Raw genomic sequence first — 27,766 nt, 5'->3', positions numbered from 1 at the left:
ATGATGATATTGTTATTATGCTAATGTGATGCAATGCATGAGATTTTAAACTCATTTAATCATAAACCTATCCCAAAATTTCAACAATAACTCATCAATTTTGAAAAACCCCAAATTTTTCAAAAACCCTAAAACCTAGGTTTCAAAAACATGAATGCATGTAAATGAAGGAGATTAGAAGTTTACCAAGTGAAAGAAAACTTGAAAAAGCTTGAAAAATCACTTGGGAAGTGGTTTGAAGTGAGAGAGAAGGTGTTTGGGAGAGGAACAAGTGGGGACAGATCGAGAGAGATTGAATAAGTGAGAACTGGATCGCAAGGAACGAATATATAGCTCCTCAGTAATTCTCGACAGATAGAGGTGTCGAGCCATCTATCGAGAAGGTGTCGAGAAAAACAATGTCGACAGATACAGCTGTCGAGAAGGTGTTGAGAAACAAAGCAAAGACACAAGAAGAGAAGCTCGATCTGACAGTTTTTAAACCCCTTAAAACAATTTATTTAACCTAGGTAATTAGTCAAGATGTTACTTAGTCCAAATTCCAAGTCTAGGTTATCACAATCAAACAATCATATCATGCATAGCAGCAGAAAATAAATAAGACAATGATATGATCACCCAAGAAAACCAAACCGGTAAAAAACCTGGGGAGGATTTAACCTAACTATCCTCAAGGTAAAAAGCAAATCCACTAGAAAGAATCGAAGTTCATACAAAAGGACTTACAAGCACCCCTGCTTGACTTCCTAATGCTACCAACCAGTAGAACTTACTGACACGACCACGTGCAAACTCCGAATCCATGGACTCCTTCTTTCTTTGTCCTTTGCAAAACACAAACACCCCCGTTTGTGACTTTGAGATCTCACTCAAAGGTTTTGCAACACAAACTCTCCTGTTTGTGACTCCAAGACCACCCTTGAAGGTTTAGATCATCAACACCTTTGATGACAAGAGAAGGTAGCAACTTCTACAATACCGGATCTTGAGATTCTTCAAGGAATAGCACCGGTAGAAGACATAAGAGAGATTTTTAGGAACAAAACCCTAAATACAAAAGAGGCACACTCTTTTCTCTTTCAAAAGCCACACAAAAACGTGCTTAGGGTTTTCTTTATATAGTGGGAGAAGTAGATTAGAAACCCTAATCCTAAATGAGCTTGGACTGCTGTTTGGGTTTAATTAAAATTCTGCAGATACGACTTTCGATCGGTCGAGCCTTTCTTTCGATCGATCGAAACAGACAAATTATGAAATCTTCTTCCTGCAGCTTGTATGTTCTTGAATCTTGACTTGAATCACATTGAGCATTGTCTAATAAAATCTATAGACTCTAAGATCTATATCTAGACAAGTTTTTGTTCACGATTTGCCAATTGTTCTAAACATTTAGAACCTAACAAACTCCCCCTTTGGCAATTCGTGACAAAACTTTCATACAAAATGAAATGCTCAAATACAAGAACAACCCAATACAATAAAATGCCCAATTACATCACAAATCCCAATCTAAGACTCCTAACCTAGAAGTTGCAAGAAGAGGTAGAAGGTCTTGATCAGAATGCACCTGTCTTTCCTGAAACACTCAACAAACACATCACCGCATGTGTGGAAAGAAAGACATATAAACAATAATATAAACAGAATATAAAAAACAAAAGTAAATTCTAACTCTCCCCCTAAGTTAGATACATCAAAAAGTTTTTATATTCTCCCCCTAAATAAAACAAACAAGTCATCTCCCCCTTTTTGTCACGTATTGACAAAGACTACCTGATCAGAAGGTAGACAGAAAACATACGCAACAGAGTAAGAAAAAATAGAGACAACTCCCCCTATGAAGAGCAACAACTCCCCCTAAGAACCACAAAGGTTAAAAAAAATTTCTCCCCCTATAAAAATAGGAAGAACAAAACAAGTTTTGGGAAAAATAAAGGGGTTGGGGAAAAATAAAAAGACACAAACCAAGTTTAAAAAAAAAACTAAGTTAAGGATACAGATGAAAAAAAAAATTCTCTCTTTCAATAAAATGCAAACATGGCACTATATGACCCATAAACAATTGCATGAGTAGAGAAAATATTTGCACATTGATTATCCATCATATCTCTTAAGAAAATAATTTTCTACAATTCACACATAAAAATAGCATATACTAGAAAGTACATAATTCAAAAATTAATCAATCAATTTTTAAATCAAGTTAAGTACCCAATGTAGCAAAGTGTATGCATGTTATGTGTGAAAACAATGAGAGATATGACTGCAAAACTGCAAGATGGATACAAAAACAATGCAATGCATGTGAATCCTAAACACAAATGATGCATGGAAAAATCAACTTTTTGAAAAACAAAATAATTTAATGTAGAAACTCCTCAAAGCACAATATTTCATGAATGAAATGCATGAGTATGAGATTAAAAGTTTTTCAAAAACACTTGAATGCAACCCAGATTTTCCAAAAACAATTTTTTCAACCAATTGTCCTCAAAAACTCAAACATTAAGCACATTTTGCATCAAAATCAAGGAACTTTAATCTTGGATGGCCACAACAAGATCACACACAATATAATGTACCAAGTTTAATAAAGAGTAACTTGTGTAGTGTGTGCAACTAGCAAAAACTTGAGATACATGTGAGGTGATATGTGAATAGCAATCAATCACAAAGTCTACAAAATTCATCACAAAAAATTTAAAAGAGACTATCACCTAAAAAGTTACATCATATAACTCTCACATCTCCTAGAAAACAAGCTTGCAATCATGTAAGTTTCTTGATTTGCCTCATAATATACACACCAATTTTAAGTCATGTGAGTTTGGCATCAAGCCTAATAGTACACACCAATTTTAAGCATTAGGCAATTAAACCGAGGCTACACCTTATGTTCTTTTTATGCATGTGCTACACTTTCTCGAGCACAAAATCTTATGATATGCACTAAGGTGTTCATGATTGGCTAGTGAACAGTGGTGAGATGATTATTTATGCCTTTCTCAAAAGGTTCAAGTCCGACAATTAAAGACATGTGAATTCAAGATTAAGACAAAGTGATCAAAACCATAAACATCTTTCCCACACAACATGCACTACAAATCTTCAACTAGTAGAGTGCAATAAATAAGCTCATCAAAGCTAAACAAGGTACATAAGCTTGTTATGTAAAGATAATATGACCAATCCTTGATTATAAATCCAAGATGTGAATGTGAGAGACCGCGCCCCCGGCCCGTTTTTATGGGAAGTTGGGCCAAACCCATGTGAATGGGTGGAGTCGTGTTATTGCCTCTCAAAATGGAGGTTCGACTAGTTATATTTTCCCCTTTAGATTAAGGGTTTTACAATGGAGTCGCCACTTATTTAATTATTGGAATAAATAAGAAAACCAAAAATTGAAAAATTCCTCATTTTATTAATCTGTAATTCACTTTACATTGATCATAGGAAAATTACATGGCTTTAGTCCTAGATACAATCTAAGATAAAGTACATGGCTTTATTTCCTAGTTACAATCTAAAAATCGAAAATTACATGGATAAGAATTTGATCTACTAACCCTTGATCTAAGCTCGGAGGCTATGTTACAAGGTGGGAAAGTGTTAGGCACCCACCTTGCCCGGTAAAACCGGTCTTCTAGACTATGGTGACCAACATTCATATTACATCATCTAATATGTTAATCAATTTGTATGTTGAATTTAATGTGTGTGCATGTGATAAACCCTAATTCAATTTATTAAGCATGACGTTTGGATTAAAAAATGAACTCTAGTGAATGTGTGTGGATAGTGATAACCTAGATTCAAGGATTTGAAAGAATTACTAAACAAACATGTTTTTCATATTTTTGATGTGGATTTAAGATTTAGATCTAGTGATATGCATGAACATATGATGAACACCTAAGAACATGTGAAGAACACATAAGAACATTCAAACATATTCAAGAGAATTATCATGCTTTAATCTTAAATTTTCATCATGGTAACATAAACAAATAGTTAGGAAAGGGGATTATACCTTCATGCAAGATCCATATGGTGGAGGAGGGGTCTTTTGATGGAGGTCCTAGGGTGGAGGAAAAGAAGAGTTAGGAGAGGGAGAGTGAGTCTCACTCAATACCTTGAGTCTCAGGAAGACCAAGATATGACAAGACTACTCAACTTCACTAGAACTCAAGAGAGGAGAAGAGATGAGGTTTCTTGTCTTTGGAATGAAGGAGAGAGGGGTTTATATAGTAGTGGTGGAGGAAATATGAATGGAAGGCCATTTAATGAGAGTTGACAAGGAATCATGAACCTAGACCTCATTTTAACCTTTGGGAAAATCTGGTGCATTAAATGGAAAGATTGGTGGGAGTGAGGAGCAAGCCAAAATTCGGTTTTCCCGTAGCTGCTGTCACAGCCTATAGAGCCAACTTTGAAAAATCATATCTGCCTCAATTCTAATCGGAATTGTCTCATTCTTGTGCTCAAATTGAAGCCCCGGATGTCTAGTTTCTGGGAAAAATAACCTCATTCATAGATTCAAAATATTATGAGAGATATCAATGAAATGGTAAGCAGAGGTCATTTGTTAGAAAATGGTTTCAGCACAATTAACATTAATAGGTCCCCAAATTAGCTCCCAATTAACATTAAATGGCTCGAATCACTCCTATTTCAGACTTAATTGGCTCTAAATTTACTCTAATTAAAAGATAATTGCACAAATCACTCATTGAATAATTAATGTTTAACTATCTAGTTAATTAGGTGTATGCAACTCTACCATAAAATGTAGTCCTAACCAATCAAATTATGACACATCATCGATCTCAAATTGATTATATTTATAACCAATTGAAATCAATTGTTCATAATCACATATAGTCAGACTCAATTTGTAATAGTGCATCTCAACCATTAAAACTTGATTTGATAATAACTTTCAATCTAATAGTCCGATTAGGGCTCATGACGAGTTGATTTGATCGTTACAACATCAAGATCATTTTGGTGAAATGAGATTAAGGATCTAATGACCAGAATCAAGATGCATATTTCCAGTGTAAAATTACTCTTTTACCCTTCATGTGAGGTTAAATACGGGTTGCAAAATAGGGTGTCAACAGAATGCCCCTCATTGGAAGAGCTTGAAAAGCGAATGCCAATGTATGAAAGAGACACCTAACTTTGCAATCAGTATTTAACCGTGGTGAATGTATGATGCATGTAAATAAAAATGTAGACGATTATGTTCTGGATCAAAATGTGGACCGAATCTCGAGGGAGATTGCCGACATACCTCTTAGTGGGAGGATCAGGTCTAAACGTAGTTCATGCATGCAATTTTTTTTTTTTTTTTTTTTTTTTTTTTGTATGAGTACAAGATATGCTTACCTGGAGGACGACGGATTTGGGCTTTGGCTCATGCTTTCAGAGGACCAAAAGTTCTGGATCCTGGCTCATGTTTTTAGAGGCCTAGGATTTTTGGATCTTGGCTTATGTTTTTAGAGGACCAAGGGTTTTTGGGCTTTGGCTCATGCTTTCAGAGGACCAAAGGTTCCAGATCCTGGTTCATGTTTTCAGAGACCTAGGATTTTTGGATCTTGGTTCATGTTTTCAGAGGACCAAGGGTTTTTGGGCTTTGGCTCATGTTTTCAGAGGACCAAAGGTTCTGGATCCTGGCTTATGTTTTCAGAGGCCTAAGATTTTTGGATCTAGGCTCATGTTTTCAGAGGACCAAGGGTTTTTTGGGCTTTGGCTCATGCTTTCAAAGGACCAAAGGTTCTGGATCCTGGCTCATGTTTTCAGAGACCTAGGATTTTTGGATCTTGGCTCATGTTTTCAGAGGACCAAGGGTTTTTTGGGCTTTGGCTCATGTTTTCAGAGGACCAAAGGTTCTGGATCCTGGCTCATGTTTTCAGAGGCCTAGGATTTTTGGATCTTGGCTCATGTTTTCAGAGGACCAAGGGTTTTTTGGGCTTTGGCTCATGCTTTCAGAGGACCAAAGGTTCTGGATCCTGGCTCATGTTTTCAGAGACCTAGGATTTTTGGATCTTGGCTCATGTTTTCAGAGGACCAAGGGTTTTTTGGGGGGGCTTTGGCTCATGTTTTCAGAGGACCAAAGGTTCCGGATCCTAGCTCAAGTTTTCAGAAGCCTAGGATTTTTGGATCTTGGCTCATGTTTTTAGAGGACCAAGGGTTCTTTAGGCTTTAGCTCATGTTTTCAGAGGACCAAAGGTTCCAGATCCTGGTTCATGTTTTCAGAGGCCTAGGATTTTTGGATCTTGGCTCATGTTTTTAGAGGACCAAGGGTTTTTTGGGTTTTGACTCATGTTTTCAGAGGACCAAAGGTTCCGAATCCTGGCTCATGTTTTCAGAGACCTAGGATTTTTGAATCTTGGCTCATGCCGATGTGTGTGGCCTTTTACACTAGTACCTGCAAAATAAACGTTTTCAATTAGTAACGGAGTTATTCATTGAAAAGAAGTTGGCATACCTGGCGAATGCCCCTAGTTTTGGACATATTCCATGCTTCAATGAATGCTGAGGGTGGACAGTTGTCTTGATGTTGCACCACTGGAAAATGTGGAAGAAGATCATAGCTTTCTGTTCCTGGAGAAGAATTTAATGAAGTTTTTTTTTTTTTTTTGAAAAATTTGGAAATTTTGAATTTTTTCAAGGAATTGAAAATTTTGTTTGATGATTTTTTTTTTTTTTTTTTTTTTTTTTTTTTAAAGAAGTACGAGCCCAATGCCCCTAGTCCCAAGGCCCTTTTGAAAATTTCCTTCTTCTTTTTTTTTTTTTTTTTGGTTGAAAGAATTAGAAAGATTGATTTTTTTTTTTTTTTTTTGAAATATGAAGATTTGTTCATTATCAAAAAGTGAAGAAGATGAAGATGGAGTAAAAGTGATGAAGATTTATTCATGATGATGTTTTTTGAAAAACCTATCCTTTGAATGAGAACAACTTTGGTTGGGAGTTGATGCAGATTACTGGATAAGTCCTTGCTTAATTCCTGTAAAAAGATAATTTCAATTAGCAATGGATTTATTCATTGAAATGAATTGAAAGTATTTAGCCAATGCCCCTAGTTTGAGGCATATTCCATGCTTAAATTGAAGTTGAGTTCATTTGATGTTGCAACAATTGGGGAACATGAAAGAAGATCACGGTCCGTCATCATTGGTTCCTACAAAAAGGCTTTCTTTCTCTAGCTTGTTAGAAACCAATTATCATGAAAACTTGCATACAATATAAATAGGCCAATGCTCTAAGTTTAAACATGCTTAATGCAAAACAAATGAGTTTAGCCTAACATGCACCCAAACAATTTTGTCACATTATTTTGACTTTGTTCTCCAAGGTTGTTTGAGTGAAAGGGATCGAGCCTTTGCAAGGTTGCCTATGTACCTCTGTCACAGAGGATCAGGTCAAGACGTAGTTCAAGAGAACTGGATTTTGAAAAAGATTGATTTTTTTTTTTGAAAAAAAGCAAATTTCCATTTTTTTTTTGAACAAGATGTGATCCTTTGAACAACCATTTTGGAAAATCAATGTGTTTAAGAACCAAACAAATCTCTTTGATTAGGAAGGATCAAGATCATTAAACTCATGTAATCAAATTTCCTACATCCTTTTGAACATCGTCAGATTAAGTCTCCAAAGGCAATCAAGAAATGAAATGTGATAATATTTATGAATCACATTGTTGAGTGCAAACAAGGAGAGTGCTCCAGGTTTGGAAGTTCTTTTGAGGATTTGAGAATTTGAGAAATTTTGTCTTCGGACATATCATCCTGTGGGGTTTGACAATTTTAAGCATTTTTCCTTTTTAATTCAAGAGAAAGATATTATTAGAGTTTAAGATGCGCCTACAACTAGCAAGACTTCAAGGAGGTCTTTACTCATGGGTTGAAATGTAGGCCGAGTTCAGGTTATGAAATGAAGGATATAAAAAGGCTCAAAATTCCCTATGATGTTCCCCCAAGTATGCATTACTCAAAAATCAAGTATTGGAGGAGTTGTCACATTTCTTCTTTGTCATCTTCTCACTAGTCTTCATTGGTCACTTGTATCAACATTTGTTTTTATGCTCATTCATCTTGAATCATACCTCTAGACTTTTATCTTGTAAAATCCTTTTCTTTTTAGATTACATTTTCAAGTTTCCAATTTGCTAGGATTTTACCTTTTTTTTTTTCTTTTCTTTGGCCCTAGCTTTTGCCTAGGCCGCCCTTTTGGGTTTTCAGCCTAACGGGCTTTCTTTTCTTTTCTTTCCCTTTTGGCCCTAACTTTTGCCTAGACCGCCCTTTTGGGTTTTCAGCCTAGCAGGCTCCTTTTTTTTTTTTTGTCTTTCATCTCTTGATTGAATGAACTTTTGGGGACCTTTTGCCCTACTTGTATTTCTCAGCTTAATGATTTTTGGTCATTTTGATGCACTCTTTAGACTTCTTTATTGCCTCAATGCACTTGCACCTTTCTGTGCTTGATGAATCTTTTCCTTTTTTGATGAACTTTCTTTTGGACGAACCTTCTTTTGGATGAACCTTCTACTCTTCTTGGCATGATGAATTTCAGGTTCTTCAAACTTGATGCACATTTTGTTTTCTCTCACATTGATGGAATTTCATTTCTCTATCCTTGATTGAGTGAAAAATCCTTTTACTTTGATGATCTCTTATCTTTAACTAAATGAATTCTCTACTTGTCTTTCATGTCTTCTAGGAGCGCTTTATCAATTAGTTTCAAAACTACAAGGTCAACTCCTCCTTAACATGAGATTTAAGCATGCATACTTTGAATTTTCCCACCCTAGGTTTAGATTTTAGTGGGTTTATGCAAAAAAGAGGCTAAGTGTTTAAAGGCTCAAATGGGCTAGCAATGGATGATGAACATTCTAGGTCATAGGAAATAATTTGGTTTAACCAAAGATGGCCTCCTATCCCTAGTAATGCTTGCTTGTAGGCACAGTGATTCAAGCTCTTTTAATAAATTCATCTTAAAAGAAAAAGTATGAATGCTCTAATGATGTGAAACAAAAGACTTTTGAAAATTGGATCAAGTGCATGGATTCTCGAGATTTTTCAATGGATGGATTTTTTGATTGCCTTTTAAGACCATTTCTTCTTATATTCTAAGTCAAGTAGCAAAAGTCTTTACATGGATCAAATGAAATTAATCATTCCTTGGTACAAGTTGATTGCTCAAGCTTTTAAACATCAAGATTCTAAAAATGTTTTGTCCAAGGGATCCTCATGTACCATTTTGAAAAGGAGACTTCTTTTTTTTTCTTTTTTCTTTTTAATCTTGAAAGAAACAAAAAAAATTGGGTCTTTTTTTAAAAAGTCACTAGGAAGTTCAATGCCCCTAGTTCAAGGAATTTTTTTTTTTTAAATGACTTAAGGGCTCAATGCCCCTTGTCCAAAGGCTTTTTTCATTTGGAAATTTTTCTCTTTTTTTTGGGAAATTTGGAAATCTTGAATTGTTTTTTTTTATTATATATATACACAAACAAAGCTCATTAAATGCTACATGAAGAATTTGAATTCAAAGAAACATAGAAACATGGAATAAACAATCAAACTTTAAGCTTAACCATGATGTTGCAAACCAAATGCAGAGTGAGGCAAAGTTGGGCCACTTGCTTCCTCTTGGTCCATTTAGGATGCTTGAGGCTTGGTGTGCTTGAACCTTGATTATGATGAAATGGCTTGGGCTTTCACTTGGAAGGCTTGAACATTGATTATGATCTCTTGGTATCTGCTTGAAATGGCTTGGGCTTACACTTGGAAGGCATGCATCTTGTGAGCTTTTGGCCTTTGATGTTGATCATGAATATACACCTTTGATGGGCTCAAGTGTTGGGCTTAGACTCATTCAAGAAACAAATTGGGCTTCCATTTCAAGTAGAGTTCAATCTTAGGCTTTTGGGTTTGAGTTCATTCACAACATGCAATGCTCAAACAATCATGATGGGCTCAAGCGTTGGACTTGAGTCATCATGGTTCAAACAACGGCCAAACAAATGCGTAATGAAATGCAATTTACATGGACCGACCTAAAGGTAGGTTCTATGGGTCATTACAACATGGGTAGATAGTAGGTTAAAGGTCCCCACAAGCTAGGACGTCGTACCTCCCAACTTGTGACGCCAGGAGCGCCGCGTTGGTTCGAACGGTACAGTTTGTCCCTATAAACCACCATGGCATAACCATGATGATCCTTGTCGTGGTGGGTGGTAGGTTCACCGCTGGGTATGTGAGTCTCAGGAAGACCACAATCCACGGCTAATACTACCGGGCTTCCGGGCTAGCACACAAATAAAATGAATTTCATTCAAGCAAATGATGCATGACATGCAATATAATGACATATTAGATATATTATTTACAAAAAGTAATAAACAAACAATGACATGGTTGGCCACCATAACCTAATTGAAGCTTAGCCCTCAATATCCCTAGTGGAGTCGCCACTGTGAGAGACCGCACCCCCGGCCCGTTTTTATGGGATGTTGGGCCAAACCCATGTGAATGGGTGGAGTCGTGTTATTGCCTCTCAAAATGGAGATTCGACTAGTTATATTTTCCCCTTTACATTAAGGGTTTTACAATGGAGTTGCCACTTATTTAATTATTGGAATAAATAAGAAAACCAAAAATTGAAAAATTCCTCATTTTATTAATCTGTAATTCACTTTACATTGATCATAGGAAAATTACATGGCTTTAGTCCTAGATACAATCTAAGATAAAGTACATGGCTTTATTTCCTAGTTACAATCTAAAAATCAAAAATTACATGGATAAGCATTTGATCTACTAACCCTTGATCTAAACTCGGAGGCTATGTTACAAGGTGGGAAGGTGTTAGGCACCCACGTTGCCCGGTAAAACCGGTCTTCTAGACTATGGTGGCCAACATTCATATCACATCATCCAATATGTCAATCAATTTGTATGTTGAATTTAATGTGTGTGCATGTGATAAACCCTAATTCAATTTATTAAGCATGACGTTTGGATTAAAAAATGAACTCTAGTGAATGTGTGTGGATAGTGATAACCTAGATTCAAGGATTTGAAAGAATTACTAAACAAACATGTTTTTCATATTTTTGATGTGGATTTAAGATTTAGATCTAGTGATACGCATGAATATGTGATGAACACCTAAGAACATGTGAAGAACACATAAGAACATTCAAACATATTCAAGAGAATTATCATGCTTTAATCTTAAATTTTCATCATGGTAACATAAACAAACAGTTAGGAAAGGGGATTATACCTTCATGCAAGATCCATATGGTGGAGGAGGGGTCTTTTGATGGAGGTCCTAGGGTGGAGGAAAAGAAGAGTTAGGAGAGGGAGAGTGAGTCTCACTCAATACCTTGAGTCTCAGGAAGACCAAGATATGACAAGACTACTCAACTTCACTAGAACTCAAGAGAGGAGAAGAGATGAGGTTTCTTGTCTTTGGAATGAAGGAGATGGGGGTTTATATAGTAGTGGTGGAGGAAATATGAATGGAAGGCCATTTAATGAGTGTTGACAAGGAATTATGAACCTAGACCTCATTTTAGCCTTTGGGAAAATCTGATGCATTAAATGGAAAGATTGGTGGGAGTGAGGAGCAAGCCAAAATTCGGTTTTCCCGTAGCTGCTGTCACAGCCTATAGAGCCAACTTTGAAAAATCATATCTGCCTCAATTCTAATCGGAATTGTCTCATTCTTGTGCTCAAATTGAAGCCCCGGATGTCTAGTTTCTGGGAAAAATAACCTCATTCACAGATTCAAAATATTATGAGAGATATCAATGAAATGGTAAGCAGAGGTCATTTGTTAGAAAATGGTTTCAGCACAATTAACATTAATAGGTCCCCAAATTAGCTCCCAATTAACATTAAATGGCTCGAATCACTCCCATTTCAGACTTAATTGGCTCTAAATTTACTCTAATTAAAAGATAATTGCACAAATCACTCATTGAATAATTAATGTTTAACTATCTAGTTAATTAGGTGTATGCAACTCTACCATAAAATGTAGTCCTAACCAATCAAATTATGACACATCATCGATCTCAAATTGATTATATTTATAACCAATTGAAATCAATTGTTCATAATCACATATAGTCAGACTCAATTTGTAATAGTGCATCTCAACTATTAAAACTTGATTTGATGATAACTTTCAATCTAATAGTCCGATTAGGGCTCATGACGAGTTGATTTGATCGTTACAACATCAAGATCATTTTGGTGAAATGAGATTAAGGATCTAATGACCAGAATCAAGATGCATATTTCCAATGTGAAATTACCCTTTTACCCTTCATGTGAGGTTAAATACGGGTTGCAAAATAGGGTATCAACAGTGAAATACAGAACACAAAAATCTTTTTGGTTTTAAAAAAAATTTATGACCAAAAACAAAAAAAGCACATATTATACTAAATGAACAATGCAAATGCAATGCATGACAGTGCTTAACTAAGCTATAGTGGGTACACAAATAAGAAATATCAATTTCTTAATTAATCCATGAGTACATGTACAAACTAGTACATACTCACATAAAATTAGAAATAGCTTAGCACTTATAGAACACATACTATTCAAGTTTCTCCACAATGTCAAGCATGTTCTAAATCAAGAGAGAGATATCATAATTCATGTAATCCTCAAGAAAAATAAAACAAGACTCAAAATAAAATATTTTTCTCTTTTTGAAATTTTTCAATGTTTTTGGATTTTTTTTTTTAAAAAAAAACTAAAAAACAAAACAACAAAAACAAAACATGTCCACAAATAATTGAAAGAATTAAATCAAGGACAAGTCAGCAACACTCACCTTGGAGAATCTTTTCTCACCCATCTAGCACGAGTCTTCGGCTTTGTAGGTGAAAATTCGTGTGAAGCAGAGTGTATTTGAGGGATTACACTAATCTTCTGAGAAAAACTAAAATCCTGCAAATTCCTTTCACAAGCCAACAAGCTTAAATTTTTCAAAATAATATGAAACAATTTATATGGACTTATGGCAGGAGAAATATCATCACAAATCCTAGATTGAAACATACAATGCTTAAATTTCAGTTTATGACAATTAGGACGAATGTGACCAGAGACACCACAAAAGTGACAAACAGGAACAAATTTAGGAACATCAGTATTCCTAACAACAAATCTAGTCTCAGATTTTGGTTTTTACCTCAACAAAGAACAATTTGGTCTAATATGACCAACAACACCACAAAGGTGACAAATAGGCACAAAAACAGATTTATTATGCTCTCTAACAATAGGTTTAAACTTAGGTTTAGAAACTTCAGCGTCAACATCAAAATTTTTACCTTTGTCTAACCGAGCAAAATAAGTCTTTTCTTTATTATTCCTCTTGAAATGAGGGATATAAACTTTCTCAGTTTTAGGCTTAAGAGAAATAGAAACAATTCTGAAAGTTCAAAAACGTGTATACACACCCTTGAACGTTTAGACCCCCAAAATTCAACTTAACCAATTCAAGCAATATGTCATACAACTAGTGTGCGGAAACTTAACATATGCTATAATATGAAATTGGTTAAAAACTATCTAAGCCAACACAAAATAAAGTCCACAGCAGATAATAAAAAAGGCAAAGATAGAGAGGAAGGAAGATGCAAACACAAAGACAACACGCGATGTGTTATCGAAGAGGAAACCGAAGCCCTCGGCGTAAAACCTCTCCGCCGCCCTCCAAGCGGTAAACAATCCACTAGAAAATACAGTTGGGATACATGGACAGCAATAGACCCTCCAAGCCTAATCTACCCAGTGCACCTAAGCCCTCCAAGCTTCTTGCTCCAACGAGGTTGCGCCGAACCTTTTTCTTTTCTAGCTTCCCGGATTCTGCTACTAGACCGTAGCATCAACCAATGAAGATTGGTTCCTTCCTAACTGCTTCCCAGAAATCCAAACAGCGGTCTCACAATGATGATGATGGTGAGAAACAGGTTTGGTATAATGCCTCTCAAGGATTTGACAATGGAGAGGAAGAGAGTTGAGGAATTTGAAGAGACTCTAAGGTATAGATTGTGGGTGAATCAATCTTGTTTTTCTTTAGGGTTTCTCTCTCAAAATTCTCTCTGGAAGCTCTCTTTCAATCGTGGGTAAAAGGGGTATTTATATTGGAGTGGGAGAGGAATGTGAAACGTCAGGTTTTACAAAACAGGGGTGGCTCGCGGCTTGACCTCGCAGCTTGACCAAGTCGCGAGATCCAGTCGCGAGATAACCGTATGGCCAGTTGTCCTATTTTGTCCTGTAGTGCTCCAGCTTGCATGACTGTTCATCTTCCAGCATACTTGGCACGTGTGCTGCGTCTGGCGGCTTGCAGCCGCGAGTCTCTGTTTTCTTGCACACTCTTGAGCAATCTTCACTCTAACTCACTCACTACCCTTACATCAAACCCACCTAAATACAGGGTTACTAAATGCTGAATTACAAGCAAATTTGGTAGGAATAAAGCTAATTAGATGGTTGAATAAATTCAACCTTACAAATTCTGTTATCAATAGCAGACTTGGTACAAGTCAAATTTTCAATTTTAACTTTAGATTCAACTAACTCTTGTTCCAAGCTTTTCATCTTCTCATCTTGAGAGGAAATTTGATTTCTCAAAAATTCATTCTTTTTATTAGATTCATCTAATCTAACAACCAATTTATCTTTTCCAAGATTAGCCAATTTTAACTCTTCCTTGAATTTCTTAGCAATTTTCATAGATTTCAATAATTCCTTACGAAGAGTTTCACAGGCATCAATAAAATCAATAGAAGCATGAGCAGAAACATGATCAGAAAGACACTTCAAATTATCCATGACAACAGGGGTCAAGGATCAGCTCTTAGATCAAAAGATCTAAAACAAAAGAGCAACCTGCTCTGATACCACTTGTTAGTTTTTAGACCCCTTAAAACAATTGATTTAACCTAGGTAATTAGTCAAGTTGTTACTTAGTTCAAATTCCAAGTCTAGGTTATCACAATCAAACAATCATATCATGCATAGCAGCGGAAAATAAATAAGACAATGATATGATCACCTAGGAAAACCAAACCGGTAAAAAACCTGGAGAGGATTTAACCTAACTATTCTCAAGGTAAAAAGCAAATCCACTAGAAAGAATCGAAGTTCATACAAAAGGACTTACAAGCACCCCCGCTTGACTTCCTAATGCTACCAACCAGTAGAACTTAATGACATGACCACGTGCAAGCTCCGAATCCACGGACTCCTTCTTTCTTTGGCCTTTGCAAAACACAAACACCCCCGTTTGTGACTTTGAGATCCCACTCAAAGGTTTTGCAACACAAACTCTCCTGTTTATGACTCCAAGACCACCCTTGAAGGTTTAGATCATCAACACCTTTGATGACAAGAGAAGGTAGTAACTTCTACAATACCGGATCTTGAGATTCTTCAAGGAATAGCACCGGTAGAAGACATAAGAGAGATTTTTAGGAACAAAACCCTAAATACAAAAGAGGCACACTCTTTTCTCTTTCAAAAGCCACACAAAAACGTGCTTAGGGTTTCCTTTATATAGTGGGAGAAGTAGATTAGAAACCCTAATCCTAAATAGGCTTGGACTGCTGTTTGGGTTTAATTAAAATTCTGTAAATACGACTTTCGATCGGTCGAGCCTATCTTTCAATCGATCGAACCAGACAGATTATGAAATCTTCTTCCTGCAGCTTGTATGTTCTTGAATCTTGACTTGAATCACATTGAGCATTGTCTAATAAAACCTATAGACTCTAAGATCTATATCTAGACAAGTTTGTGTTCACGATTTGCCAATTGTTCTAAACATTTAAAACCTAACATGATCGATCTTCCAGCTGTCGAGAAGTTATTGAGGATCCAGGAACTTTCTCATTCAATCCACTAGTTGTTGAGAACCTGTTGAGATTGTTATAAGAATAGACCTTAAGAGCTCGACTGAAAGCCAGGTGTCGAGGAGGTATCGAGGAGGTGTCGAGATAGCTTAAAAACCGTTTTTCAAGAAGTGAAAAACACAGATATGAATGCAATCAAGCATGCAACTCAACCAAAACTCCATTCAACATTTTAAGCTCTCAAAATCATCTCTCAACAAAAAAATGTTAAGCACATAGATCCCAAAACACACACACATACACACACTAAACAAGTCTAACCAATTTTATATTTCAAAAACAAGTCAAGATAGTTTAGTGAGCATACATTAACACATGTAAAACCTTGTGATGACCAAATCACATTGTACCTGCACATGTATCAAGACTAACAATGAATATTGCGTGTTTTGTGTGAAAAACATCGCAAGATTGCATAAGTGTATACATGTTATGATGATTTGAGATATGAGAAAATCACTTTAACTCACACACAATCATAACTGTTTCATGGGGACTATCACCTTCGAGGTACATCCTATAACTCCCACATCTCCCAGAATACACACTTGCAACCATATTTAAAGCATTTTGATCTTTTTGCTTTTCATTTTCTTTGCATATTTTTATTTAGGCAAATCATGCATGGACATATAAGAGAGAGAAAAGAAAATACCCAATGATGGTAAGCATTTGACATTCCAATTTTGCTTTGTCGAAGCACACAAATGTCATTGACACTGCACTTTTGCTATGCCAAAGCATACAAGTGTCATATTATGATTGGTGGGCAACAGTGGTGAGATGGTTATTTATACCTTTCTCTTAGGATTTTCTAGTTTTTCCTGTCAAAAAGAGTGATACGAGTATTAAGTACAAGAGATCACTTAATCTTACTCATTACAAACAAGAGCCACAAAACTTACTTGCTTAGTTGTACATAGAGATGCTCATCTAGGCTACAAGAGATACAAAGTTTAGAAAACTTTGTTTCAATGGTCATCCAAGGTACACAAGTACCAATGTACACAAAACACACACTGTTTTTGTATTTTTCTTATTTTTCAATTTTTTATTTTATTTTTATATGAAAAATAAAACAAAACAAAACTGAAAAAATAATCAAACAAAAACATGTTAAACAAAGAAAAGTATAAAAACTAGATGCAAATGCATGAGGAAGAAGGAGGAAAGAAAGAGATCAATCCATGGAGATAACACCAATGTTTTGACGAAGGAATTTAAAATGTTTGCTGTCAAGAGGTTTGGTGAACAAGTCAGCCTTCTAAACATCGATGTGAATAAACTCAAGAGTGAGAATACCATCTTCGACAAGCTCCCTAATGAAGTGATGTCGAATCTCTATGTGTTTGGTTCGAGAATGTTGAACTGGATTCTTAGAGATGTTGATGGCACTGGTATTGTCACAATAGATGGTGAGATGCTCTTGACAAATACCATAATCATGGAGGAGTTTTTGCATCCATAGGAGTTGGGTGCAACAACTACCAGCAGCGATGTACTCAACTTCTGCAGTGGATAACGAGATGGAGTTCTACTTTTTGCTCATCCAAGAGACAAGATTGTTACCCACATAAAAACAACCCCCCCCCCTGAAGGACTCTTTCTATCATCAACATTCCCAACCTAATCAGTATTAGAATAACTAGCTAAGAAATCATTTGTGTCCTTGCTGTACCACACACTGAACTCAGCAGTGGTTTTGACATACTTTATAATTCTTTTTAAAGCAGTCATATGGGATTCTTTGGGATTTGCCTGATATCTAGCACACACTCCAACACTGTAACTAATGTCAGGTCTACTAGCAGTAAGATAAAGAAGACTACCTATCATGCTTCTATATAGAGAAGGATCTACACTTTTGCCTAACAAGTCCAAAGTGAGTTTAACATTGGGCTCATAGGGATTCTAACAGAACTAGTAGATTCCAAACCAAACTTTTTCACAAGATTCTTAGCATATTTAAATTGAGATAGGAATATACCTAAATCCTGTTGACGAATCTGCAATCCAAGGAAGTGAGTCAGCTCTCCAATCATGCTCATCTTGAACTCAGCTTGCATGAGTTTTGAGACGCCATGAGCAAGTTCATCCTTAGTTGACCCAAAGATGATATCATCAACATAGACTTGAGCAACTATCAACTCGCCATCTTCATTTTTGATGAAGAGAGTCTGATTAGCTTTTCCTTTTGTGTGATTAGCTTTTCCTTTTGTGAACCCATGTGACACCAAATATTGTGTGAGCCGATCATACCAAGCTCTAGAGGCTTGCTTTAAGCCATAAAGTGCCTTCTTGAGATACAATACATGGTCTGGAAAGTGGGGATCAATGAATCCTTTTGGTTGAGCCACATAGACATCTTCTTTAAGTCGTCCATTCAAGAAAGCAGTATTTACATCCATCTGATAGAGTTTGAACTTCAAATGACATGCTAAGGCAAGGAGATTTCTGATGGACTTCATATGAGCAACTGGGGAAAATGTCTCATCATAGTCTACTCCTTCCATTTGTAAGTATCCTTGAGCTACAAGCCGAGCTTTGCTGCGAATCACATTGCCCTCCTCATCGGTCTTATTGCGGAATATCCACTTTGTGCCGATGATCTGCTTGCCCTCCGGTCTAGATACTAAGGTCTAGACATCATTCCTCTGAAATTGAAGGAGTTCATCATGCATTGCTTCAACCCAACTTTCATCTTGAAGAGCTTCCTTAACTTTTGTGGGTTCAACTTGTGACAGATAACAAGAATAAGACATAAAGTTAGCAACACATTTATCAACTGTCTGTTTCCTTAATGTGAGTTCATTCATATTTCCCACAATAACTTCTGGAGGATGATTTAATTTAATACTGGATGAAGGTCCTTTCTCTTCATGAGATTTAGAATTTGGTGAAGTAGATATATCTGCAGAATCTTCCACAACACTAGGAGTACCGGGAGCACTTGGAGATGCAGGTTCTGTTCAACAATTTCTTCAACTTCCTTAGGCTCAGGAGAAAGGATTCCTTTGGAGAATTCCTCAATACCTTTCTTAGAACCGGAATCTAAAGACTCATCAATAACAACATTCACTATCTCCATTACCTTCATGGTTCTTTTGTTGTATACCCGATAAGCCTTACTTGTGGAGGAGTAGCCTAGAAATATACCTTCATCACTTCGGGAATCAAACTTTTCCACATTCTCTCTATCCTTGAGGATGAAACAAGTATTTCCAAAGATTCTGAAATACTTCACATTAGGCTTCCTACCTTTCCATAACTCATATGGAGTCTTCTTGGTACTAGGTTTGAAGTACACTTTATTAACCATATGACAGCCAATGTTAACTGCTTCTCCCCACAAGTTTCTAGCCACATCCTTGTTGTGTAACATGGCTCTGGCCATCTCCTGAATAACCCTGTTCTTCCTTTCTACTACACCATTCTGCTGAGGAGTAATAGGAGCAGAGAATTCTTGAGATATACCTGATCTTGTGCAAAAGGACTCCATATACGAGTTCTCAAATTCTTTACCATGGTCACTTCAAATTCGATCAATCTTCAAACTCTTTTCATTCTGCAGTCTTGTGCATAAAGCTTCAATGTGCTCAGGAGCATCAGACTTGGATAGTAGGAGAATGACCCAATTATACCTAATGAAGTCATCTACCACAACCATGATGTATCTCTTACCACAAAAAGATTCGATTCTAGTTGGACCCATCAAATCCAGATGTCGAAGCTCCAATGGTCTAGATGTAACTAATGTTTGAGTGCCTGGATGCTTAGCTTTCATCTATTTCCCAAGCTGATATGGTCCACACACTACATTGCTTATTCTACTAAGCTTTGGTATTCCCAGGACTAATTCATGCTTAGATACAATAGAGAGATGTTTGTAACTAGCATGTCCCATCCGTTGATGCCATAGATCTTCGTTTGGCAAACGAATGCTATTGCACACAATATCAGCATCAGGAACCAATCCATAACAGTTGTTTAGAGTACGAACACTACTTATGAGTTTCTTTCCAAACTCATCTATGACAAGACACTTTCCTTTTGAGAATAGCACCATAAAGTCTTGATCACATATCTGACTTATGCTCAACAGATTCACCCTCAAGCCTTCCACATATAGAACATTTGCAATGTCTGGCAGTCCAGGTAGAGAGATGATTCCCTTTCCTTTAATCTGTAACTTTCTCCCATCACCAAAAGTGACATTGCCACCTTTCTTAGACTCGAAAACCTTGAAGAGAGATCAGTCTCCAGTCATGTGTCTTGAGCAACTGCTGTCAAGGTACTATAAACGCATGTCCATCACTTTAAATGTGGACTTCATCATAAAACACATTTCGTGCTTAGATGACAGATCAATAGGAACAGTGCTTTCTCTCATGTGCCTTTTACGAGCTAAACCCTTAATTTTCACTCTTCTCAGACGAACTCCTTTGCGCATTTTCATTCTGAGACAGTCTAGTTTTTTCTTAGGAAAACTGAGATCTTTTAAAATGGTCATCACAAGTGAATTCAAATAACTTTTAGACTTGTACTTTCTAAAACACTTAAACAAGCAAAGATTAGAAAAACAATACGTATTTGAATTAAAAGATCTCTTCAAGCCAGTTGCAACCATGACAACAGGGGTCAATGGATCAACACAACAAAGATTAAAGCCAAATCAGAGTGTGCCTGCTCTGATACCACTTGATAGGCCAAAAACAAATTGATCCCTTGTGATAAATTAATTAAATAATTAGCCAAGTTTATTAATTAATCAAATTAACATGCAAAGCACGTGGTAGCACAAACAAATCACCAATAAACTAAATATGCAGCGGAAAATAAATAACACAGTGATTTGTTTACGAATGAGGAAAACCTAACGGTAAAAACCCCATTGGGTGATTTTTAGGTCACCACTCCCGAAATTTCACTATTATCACAACAAGTGATTACAAGTAAATGAATCCTAGTACCTTATACCAACCTACAGTTGAACCCTTACCCTAATACCCAATTGGACTTGTTCTGTAGTGACAATTTCCCTTTTCAATGCAAGGCTCCCAAATACGTGACTAACCAATTGCACGGATCCCAGTACGCGATTTCAATCACCAACTAGAGAAGGTTGCTGGCTACAAAGTTCTTCAGTTCATCCACACGATGAAGATCAAGAAGATGCTTGGTCACAAAACCTTAAGGTGCACATACACAGCAACTTCTTCAGAAGAATGAACAAGGGCGAAACTTTGTCTTCTGTCACAATTTGCTTGAACAAACTATTCTCAAAGCTTGTGCAACTTGTGAACACTTTGACGGCCCTTAAAATAATCTTTTTATATATCTAGGGTTAGAAGAAAAGAAAGCCCAAACACATAAAATCGGATTAGAGTCAAAACAAAATTGGAATTCTGTTTTTCATAAAGCTCGACAAATAGCTATTTGTCAAGGTGTTGTCGAACAGCTGTCGAGTTTTAATGAATAGCACTTCTTCAGCTTGAATCTTGGACAGACTTGCATGTCTTCAACACTTAATCTTGAAACACGGTTTCTTGAAATATTAAACGCATCCTAGATCTACCTAAATACAAGTAAAGTGCGTTTTGTCAAAGGATAAGCCAATTACATAAAACAGTGACATATGTTCCTAACAAGTGAATCACATATGTCCTAACAGGAATGCCATTGCCATATATGTTTGGTCACGTAACTCACGTTGTCTGCAGGAGAAATATCATCGTTATCCTTTTTCTACTTCTTTTTCTTTTTATAATCTTTATTATCCTTCTTCTCTGTTGGAAAAGACGGAAGCAAATGACTGTGTTTGAAAAAGAACTTACTAATGTTAAAATTTTGAGCTAGGGTAAAGTAATTTAATGTAATACTCCTTATTTTTCAATGTCTTTCTATTTGGAGAGAGAACTACTGTTGACCATGATTTTAAAAAAATAATACTAAATATTAGCCATTAATTGCGCACTAATTAGTTTTTTTTTTTTTTTTTTTGGTTAATGCTTTTAAGTATGAAAATACAAAACACTATTATATACTCTTTTTATCATTTTCCATATGGAAAAACACTTTCTCAAGTTTTTTTTTTTTTTTTGAGAATCGTTGTCCATTTATAATTGAATAGAATACGAGCTTCAGCCTTCGAAGGACATTAACATTATAGTTTTGTCAATCATTTTAAACGTTAAAACTTTTTTTGGTTAGGACTTTCATCGCAAAAGGTCTACAACTAAACTAGTTTCGGTATCTCTGGGTGCAAAAACAAAATACGCATTGCATCTTAGTACATATTAGTAGGAGTTTCAAATTTTTGATATATGTGCCTTGATATTTTTAATGAAATTATATATTCTTGGCTAATTGTCTTCTTCTCAACTAACAAAGGAACATTGTGGTTTTAAAAAAAAGGTGTCAATTCAAAACTTGGTTCACCAGTCTCATTTAATTGTCCATATTTTTAGTTTTGATTTAATTTGATATGAGCCGGATTTTAAAGCCACTAGTATGTGTGAGCCACCACCTACGCTATAGATGAACTTGGTCGAATCATCTTTATATGATATGTATGATAAATATTTAGACTTTTACTATGTTTGCCATCAAAAAGGCAATGGTATTAACAAAAGTATAAAATTAAAACGTTGTAATTGGTGAAAATGCATGTTTGAATGTGTGCAGGTATTAGCCTTATTAGCCTCTTAGTACTGCTTATGGTATGTTCTTGGATATATTAAAGATTGAAAAGAAGAAAGCTCATCAAACTCAAGGAAAAATTCTTCCAACAAAATGGTGGCTTACTATTAAAACAACAACTCTCTAATCACCAAAAGTCTGTTGAGACAACCAAAATCTTTACCATAGAAGAGCTCAAAAAGGCCACCAATAACTACGATGAAAGTAGAGTCCTTGGTCAAGGAGGCTATGGAATTGTGTATAGAGGAGTATTATCAAATAACACAATGGTTGCCATTAAGAAGTCCAAAATTGATGATCAGAGCCAAATCGAGCAATTCATAAATGAAACGATTGTGCTTACCCAAATTAACCATAGGAACATGGTTAAGCTATTTGGTTGTTGTTTGGAAACTGAAGTTCCCTTACTAGTTTACGAATTCATCACAAACGAGACTCTTTCTAACCACATTCATGATAAAGGCCTCTCAACCTTACTCTCATGGGAAAAACGTTTGAAAATTGCAACAGAAACTGCAAGAGCACTTGCATATTTGCATTCATCAGCTTCTATGCCAATTATACACAGATGTGAAAACTGCAAATATTCTATTGGATGATAACTACGCAGAAAAAGTGGCTGACTTAAGAGCTTCAAGGCTAGTTCCTCTCGATCAAACAGAATTGAACACATTGGTGCAAGGAATTTTGGGGTACTTGGACCTAGAATACATGCAAACTAGCCAACTAACAGAAAAAAGTGATGTATATAGATTTGGTGTTGTTATGGCAGAGTTATTGACAAGTAAGAAGGAACTTTCTTTTGATAGGCCAGAAATTGGTAGAAATCTAGCAATATCCTTTGTTTTTGCCATAAAAGAGGATCGTTTACTTCAAATTCTTGAAGATCACATTGTCAATGAGAATAATATTGAGCAACTAAAGGAATTTGCTAATCTTGCAAAAAGGTGCCTAAGTTTGAGAGGGGAGGATAGGTCTTCTATGAAAGAGGTGGTAGCGGAGCTAGAGAGATTGAGAATTATGGGAAAACATTCATTAGGAAACAATGATGTCTATGCAAAAAAGACTGAGTACTTTCTGAGTGCAACTAGTCACTCTTTCAATGTTGATGTTGAAACTAGTTGTTCTACTAGCACAACTGCTAAGTATGATAGCATCAAAAGCATCAAAGACCAAGTATTGAAACCTGTGGAAGATGGGAGATAATTACTTAGTTCTCGGTAATATATTGGTATCAATTGATAATTGAATTTGATATGGTATTATGATGATCCATGCAATTTTGAAGTAACTATTCAACTCATAAATTGGAAGTTTTAAAGTTGTTTGGAAGTGTAGTAATTTGCGTTTGTTTTGTGAGTTGTGTTTTGAGTCTTGACTGTTGGATGTAGTAATTATGAGAGAGGTTGTATGTTAAGATTTGTTATATATGTATTAATGGTAGAAATGTAGGAGTCCTAATCAAGTCTTTTGTATTGATTTTTAAATGGTTGTCATCATTTCGTTGAGCATAGCTTTCATTTATCCATTTCTTTTTCATTGTTGTGCCTCTGAAATTTCCCAATTTTTTGTTCCTTCCTCCTTTAGCCACATTAGAATTATTGATATATATCTCTTGATAAGCAAGAATCAATTAGACTATTTGATAGAAGTGGAGCTGCAATTGCATTTCTGTATGGAATTATTTTTGGGGTTTCTCTATTATATAAGATCCTTCCATTCTTTCTTATTTTCATTTGGATGTAAGAAACATGACTAATAAGGAATTTAGAAGTTAATTCACATACTCCCTCTATAATGCTATAGCTACAATATATTTTACTACCATTTTATAAACTATTGTTAAAGCAAATTTTTATTGGTTCTCATCTGAGCCTATTACTAACAACATTTTTTCACTTACTAATATTCACTCACCACATCAGTAGTTTGTAAAATAGTTTATAGCTCTAGCATTTTCCATCTCACAAATAGTGAATTTTTAGGGGAGAGGGAGAGAGAGAGGGATGGAAGAAGAAGCAGAAGATGATTCAAAAACCTATAAGAAGATTAGGGACAAAAAAGCTAATGTTTTTCTCCATAATAATTGGGCTCACAACTCACAACATTACCAAATCACATTACCAAGTCACACCATTCATGGCCTATATCTGTCTACATATGGATTATATGATTAATTAAAGCTCAAGTTTTTTCTTCTCACGAAATTAAGACTTACACAAAATGGACCTTGAAAGATACTTGTTCAATTAAAGGTTGATCTCATCACTTGGGCTTATTAAAATGACAAATCCGATGCATATATTTTGAAGACCCAATACCAAGTTGGTAAAATTTCCATTTGGTCACAACTATCAAAGGCAACCCAACTTGCCAAGTCCATTTCACCAGAATGCAAAAGGCATCACGGGAGTGGGCACTGAAGCACATGTGATCCATTGAAAAAGAAGCTAATTTGGTTCCTTGAGGAAAACCATATTTACAAAGGCAATTTCTCCATATTATAAGGTAAAAAGAGTAGAACCAAACCAAGTATAAAGTCGTTTCAACAATGATGTTTTTTAGAAAATGAGTCATTTTCCAAGAAGCATTTTCTATAAAATTATCTCATTTTTCAATGTTTGGTAACAATTTTAAATGAGTTGAAAAACAACCTCTTAACTTTCCTTATTTAGCTTGTTGTGAGATATAATTGTTTTCCAAAAAAAATTTAATGGAAAACAATCTCTAAAAATAAGCCATACTTTTTATATTGACCAAAGATAGTTTTCATTTGACTCATCTTTTTTTATGCTACCAAACACTGGAAAATAAGGAAAACTATCTTCACATAAGGTTTTCCATTGAAACAAACGAAGTGTAGCTAAACACTGGTTTATTCAGATACGTCTCATTTGTTCAATAGTTGGTTGCCGTTTGCCAAGGAAAAGTACGGAGAATAGTGGTAAAGCCAAAAAAAAATTCATGGGGGGGCCAAACTATCTTCTTTTTTTTCTTTTTTTTTCTTTTTTTTTTTGAGAAATAATTACAATATGCTGCTAATCTCACAGCTGGAACTCTTTCCCCCCTAGACCCCCAAGCACTTTGTGCATGAGAAGGTGTCAATTTAGCTACAAGGCCTTTAGCAGGGCCGAACTATCAAGACTGAAGAATACTTTATTTCATTAACTTTAAGTCAACAATTTATCTAAGAAAAAAAAAACTTTAATTCACCAAAATTGTGCATACTAAAGTAATTTATAATTGATTTTGAACTAATTCTTTTGACAATTGTGAGTAGTAAAGAAAAAACTAACCTCTAAATTGTATGAACAATGAAGTGTAACTACAGTTTAGAATTGGGTCAACAATGTTAGTATTCAATATTCACTATTCAGTTATTAATGTCACGATAAAAGTAGGTAATATGTATAATATCAATAATATATAAGAGCATTCTCATCAAGTGTGTCAAATGCCAAATATTTGGCATTTGGCACGCTAAACACCAAAAACCAACCCTCATCAACTCTTCCAAATCCTAAAAAATTTGACACATAGTTACAGTACCATCTCAAATATGAGATGATACGGATATCAATGCCAAAAATATTTTAGCTTATTTAATTCATTTTTCTCTCTCCTCCTATCAGATATCTCTCTCCGTCTACAACACACCTCTCTCTCTCTCTCTCTCTCTCTCTCTCTCTCTCTCTCTCTCTCTGGCATTCTCATCGCCCTCTCGCCATGCCAAGAGACAGAGACCGCCCAGGCTCGCCACTGATCACTGACCCACTTTGCAACGAAGAGGAACTCCAATGTGAAGAACATGGTGGTCGGAAGTGAAAACTTCCATTAGCGACGGTGACGGAGGCGGTTGTTCGGATTTGACTGTCGCTCTTGAAAGGTAACAAACACTGAAGGAGGAGAGAAAAAAAAAAAAATGTCTCAGTGTATGTCTAGCTTAAACCCACCCAAAATGTCTCGGTGTATGTCCGATTCAATTTATGATTTTATTGTAAATTGTAATTAATTTTATAATTGATTTGGTGGATTTGGGATGTGGGTTTGTGCCGGTGGTGGGTTTGGAATGTGGGTTAATTTGTGCCAATCTCTTTGGTTGTGTGTGTGTGTTTTTTTTTTTTTTTTTTTTTAGAGGTGGCGTTGGTGGATGTGGGTTTGTGCCGGTGGTGGCTGTCGGTGTTGTTGTGGCAGTGGTTGTTGGTGGCCGTGGTTGTGGCAATGGTGGTTGTGCCGTTGTTGTTCTTGTTGATGATGATGATGATAGGGAGTAGTTAATATATTATTTTAATGTATAGAATTGAAAAATAAAACATCTAATAAATGGGATATTATAAAATGATGTGGTAAAATAATAAAGTAAGATTTTGGTGTGTCAAAATGGCATTTTTTTTAAAACAGTTGATGAGAGTGCTCTAAAAGTTATGAACCGGGACAGCCACACTCCATCCAAAAAATAAAAAGAACTAAAAAAATGATAGCCACCAATTTTGAAACTCAGCAAAGTTACTGCAGCAGAGAAAGAGAGACAGGGAAAGCGAGAGATCTGTACCAGTGGCGGTCATTGCAGGCTTGGATTGTATTCGGAGGCTGGACGACCACATACTCACGGTAAGGTGACTGGCAGCACAAAGGGGAAAGCAGGTGCACGACAAACACATAGTAACTAGACATATTTGATTTGGTTTTTTTTTTCCTCCTAAAATTGATCTATTTTGATTTGGAATGTTTTAAAGGAGAATTAAGTTTAATTGGTATTGGAGGGCCATAGGCAAATGGGCCATTTGATGTATTATTTTTATTTGTACCAATTAAATGTTTTTTTTTTACACACCAATTTATTTGGGTTTTTTTTTTTTTTTTTTTTTTTGTGGGGGGGGGGGTGTGGGGGTTTGAGGAGCCAAATGAGTTGTAGATCTAAATTTTAAATTTTGAGAGGTAAAAATCGAAGTTTCGGGGGAGGCAGTATTCATATTTTCATCTGAGTTTGAAGTTTTTTTTTTTTTTTTGATAAGAAGTTTGAAGTTTTATATAATAGAGAAACCCCAAAAATAATGCCATACAACAAAAGTGCAATTGCACCTCCACTACTATCAAATAGTCTAATTGTTCTTGCTTATCAAG

At 35.8% G+C, this 27,766-nt stretch overlaps 1 pseudogene; it reads left to right on the top strand.

Annotated features, from left to right (window-relative positions):
- Window positions 1–22,480: 22,480 nt before the first annotated feature.
- LOC115961570 lies at window positions 22,481–23,848 on the top strand (annotated as a pseudogene).
- Window positions 23,849–27,766: the final 3,918 nt, after the last annotated feature.

Source organism: Quercus lobata, chromosome 9 (assembly GCF_001633185.2).
Source record: "Quercus lobata isolate SW786 chromosome 9, ValleyOak3.0 Primary Assembly, whole genome shotgun sequence".
Lineage (NCBI taxonomy): Eukaryota > Viridiplantae > Streptophyta > Magnoliopsida > Fagales > Fagaceae > Quercus > Quercus lobata.
The sequence above is the reverse complement of the archived record's forward strand: the minus strand, read 5'-3'. Positions and strand labels throughout refer to the sequence as shown.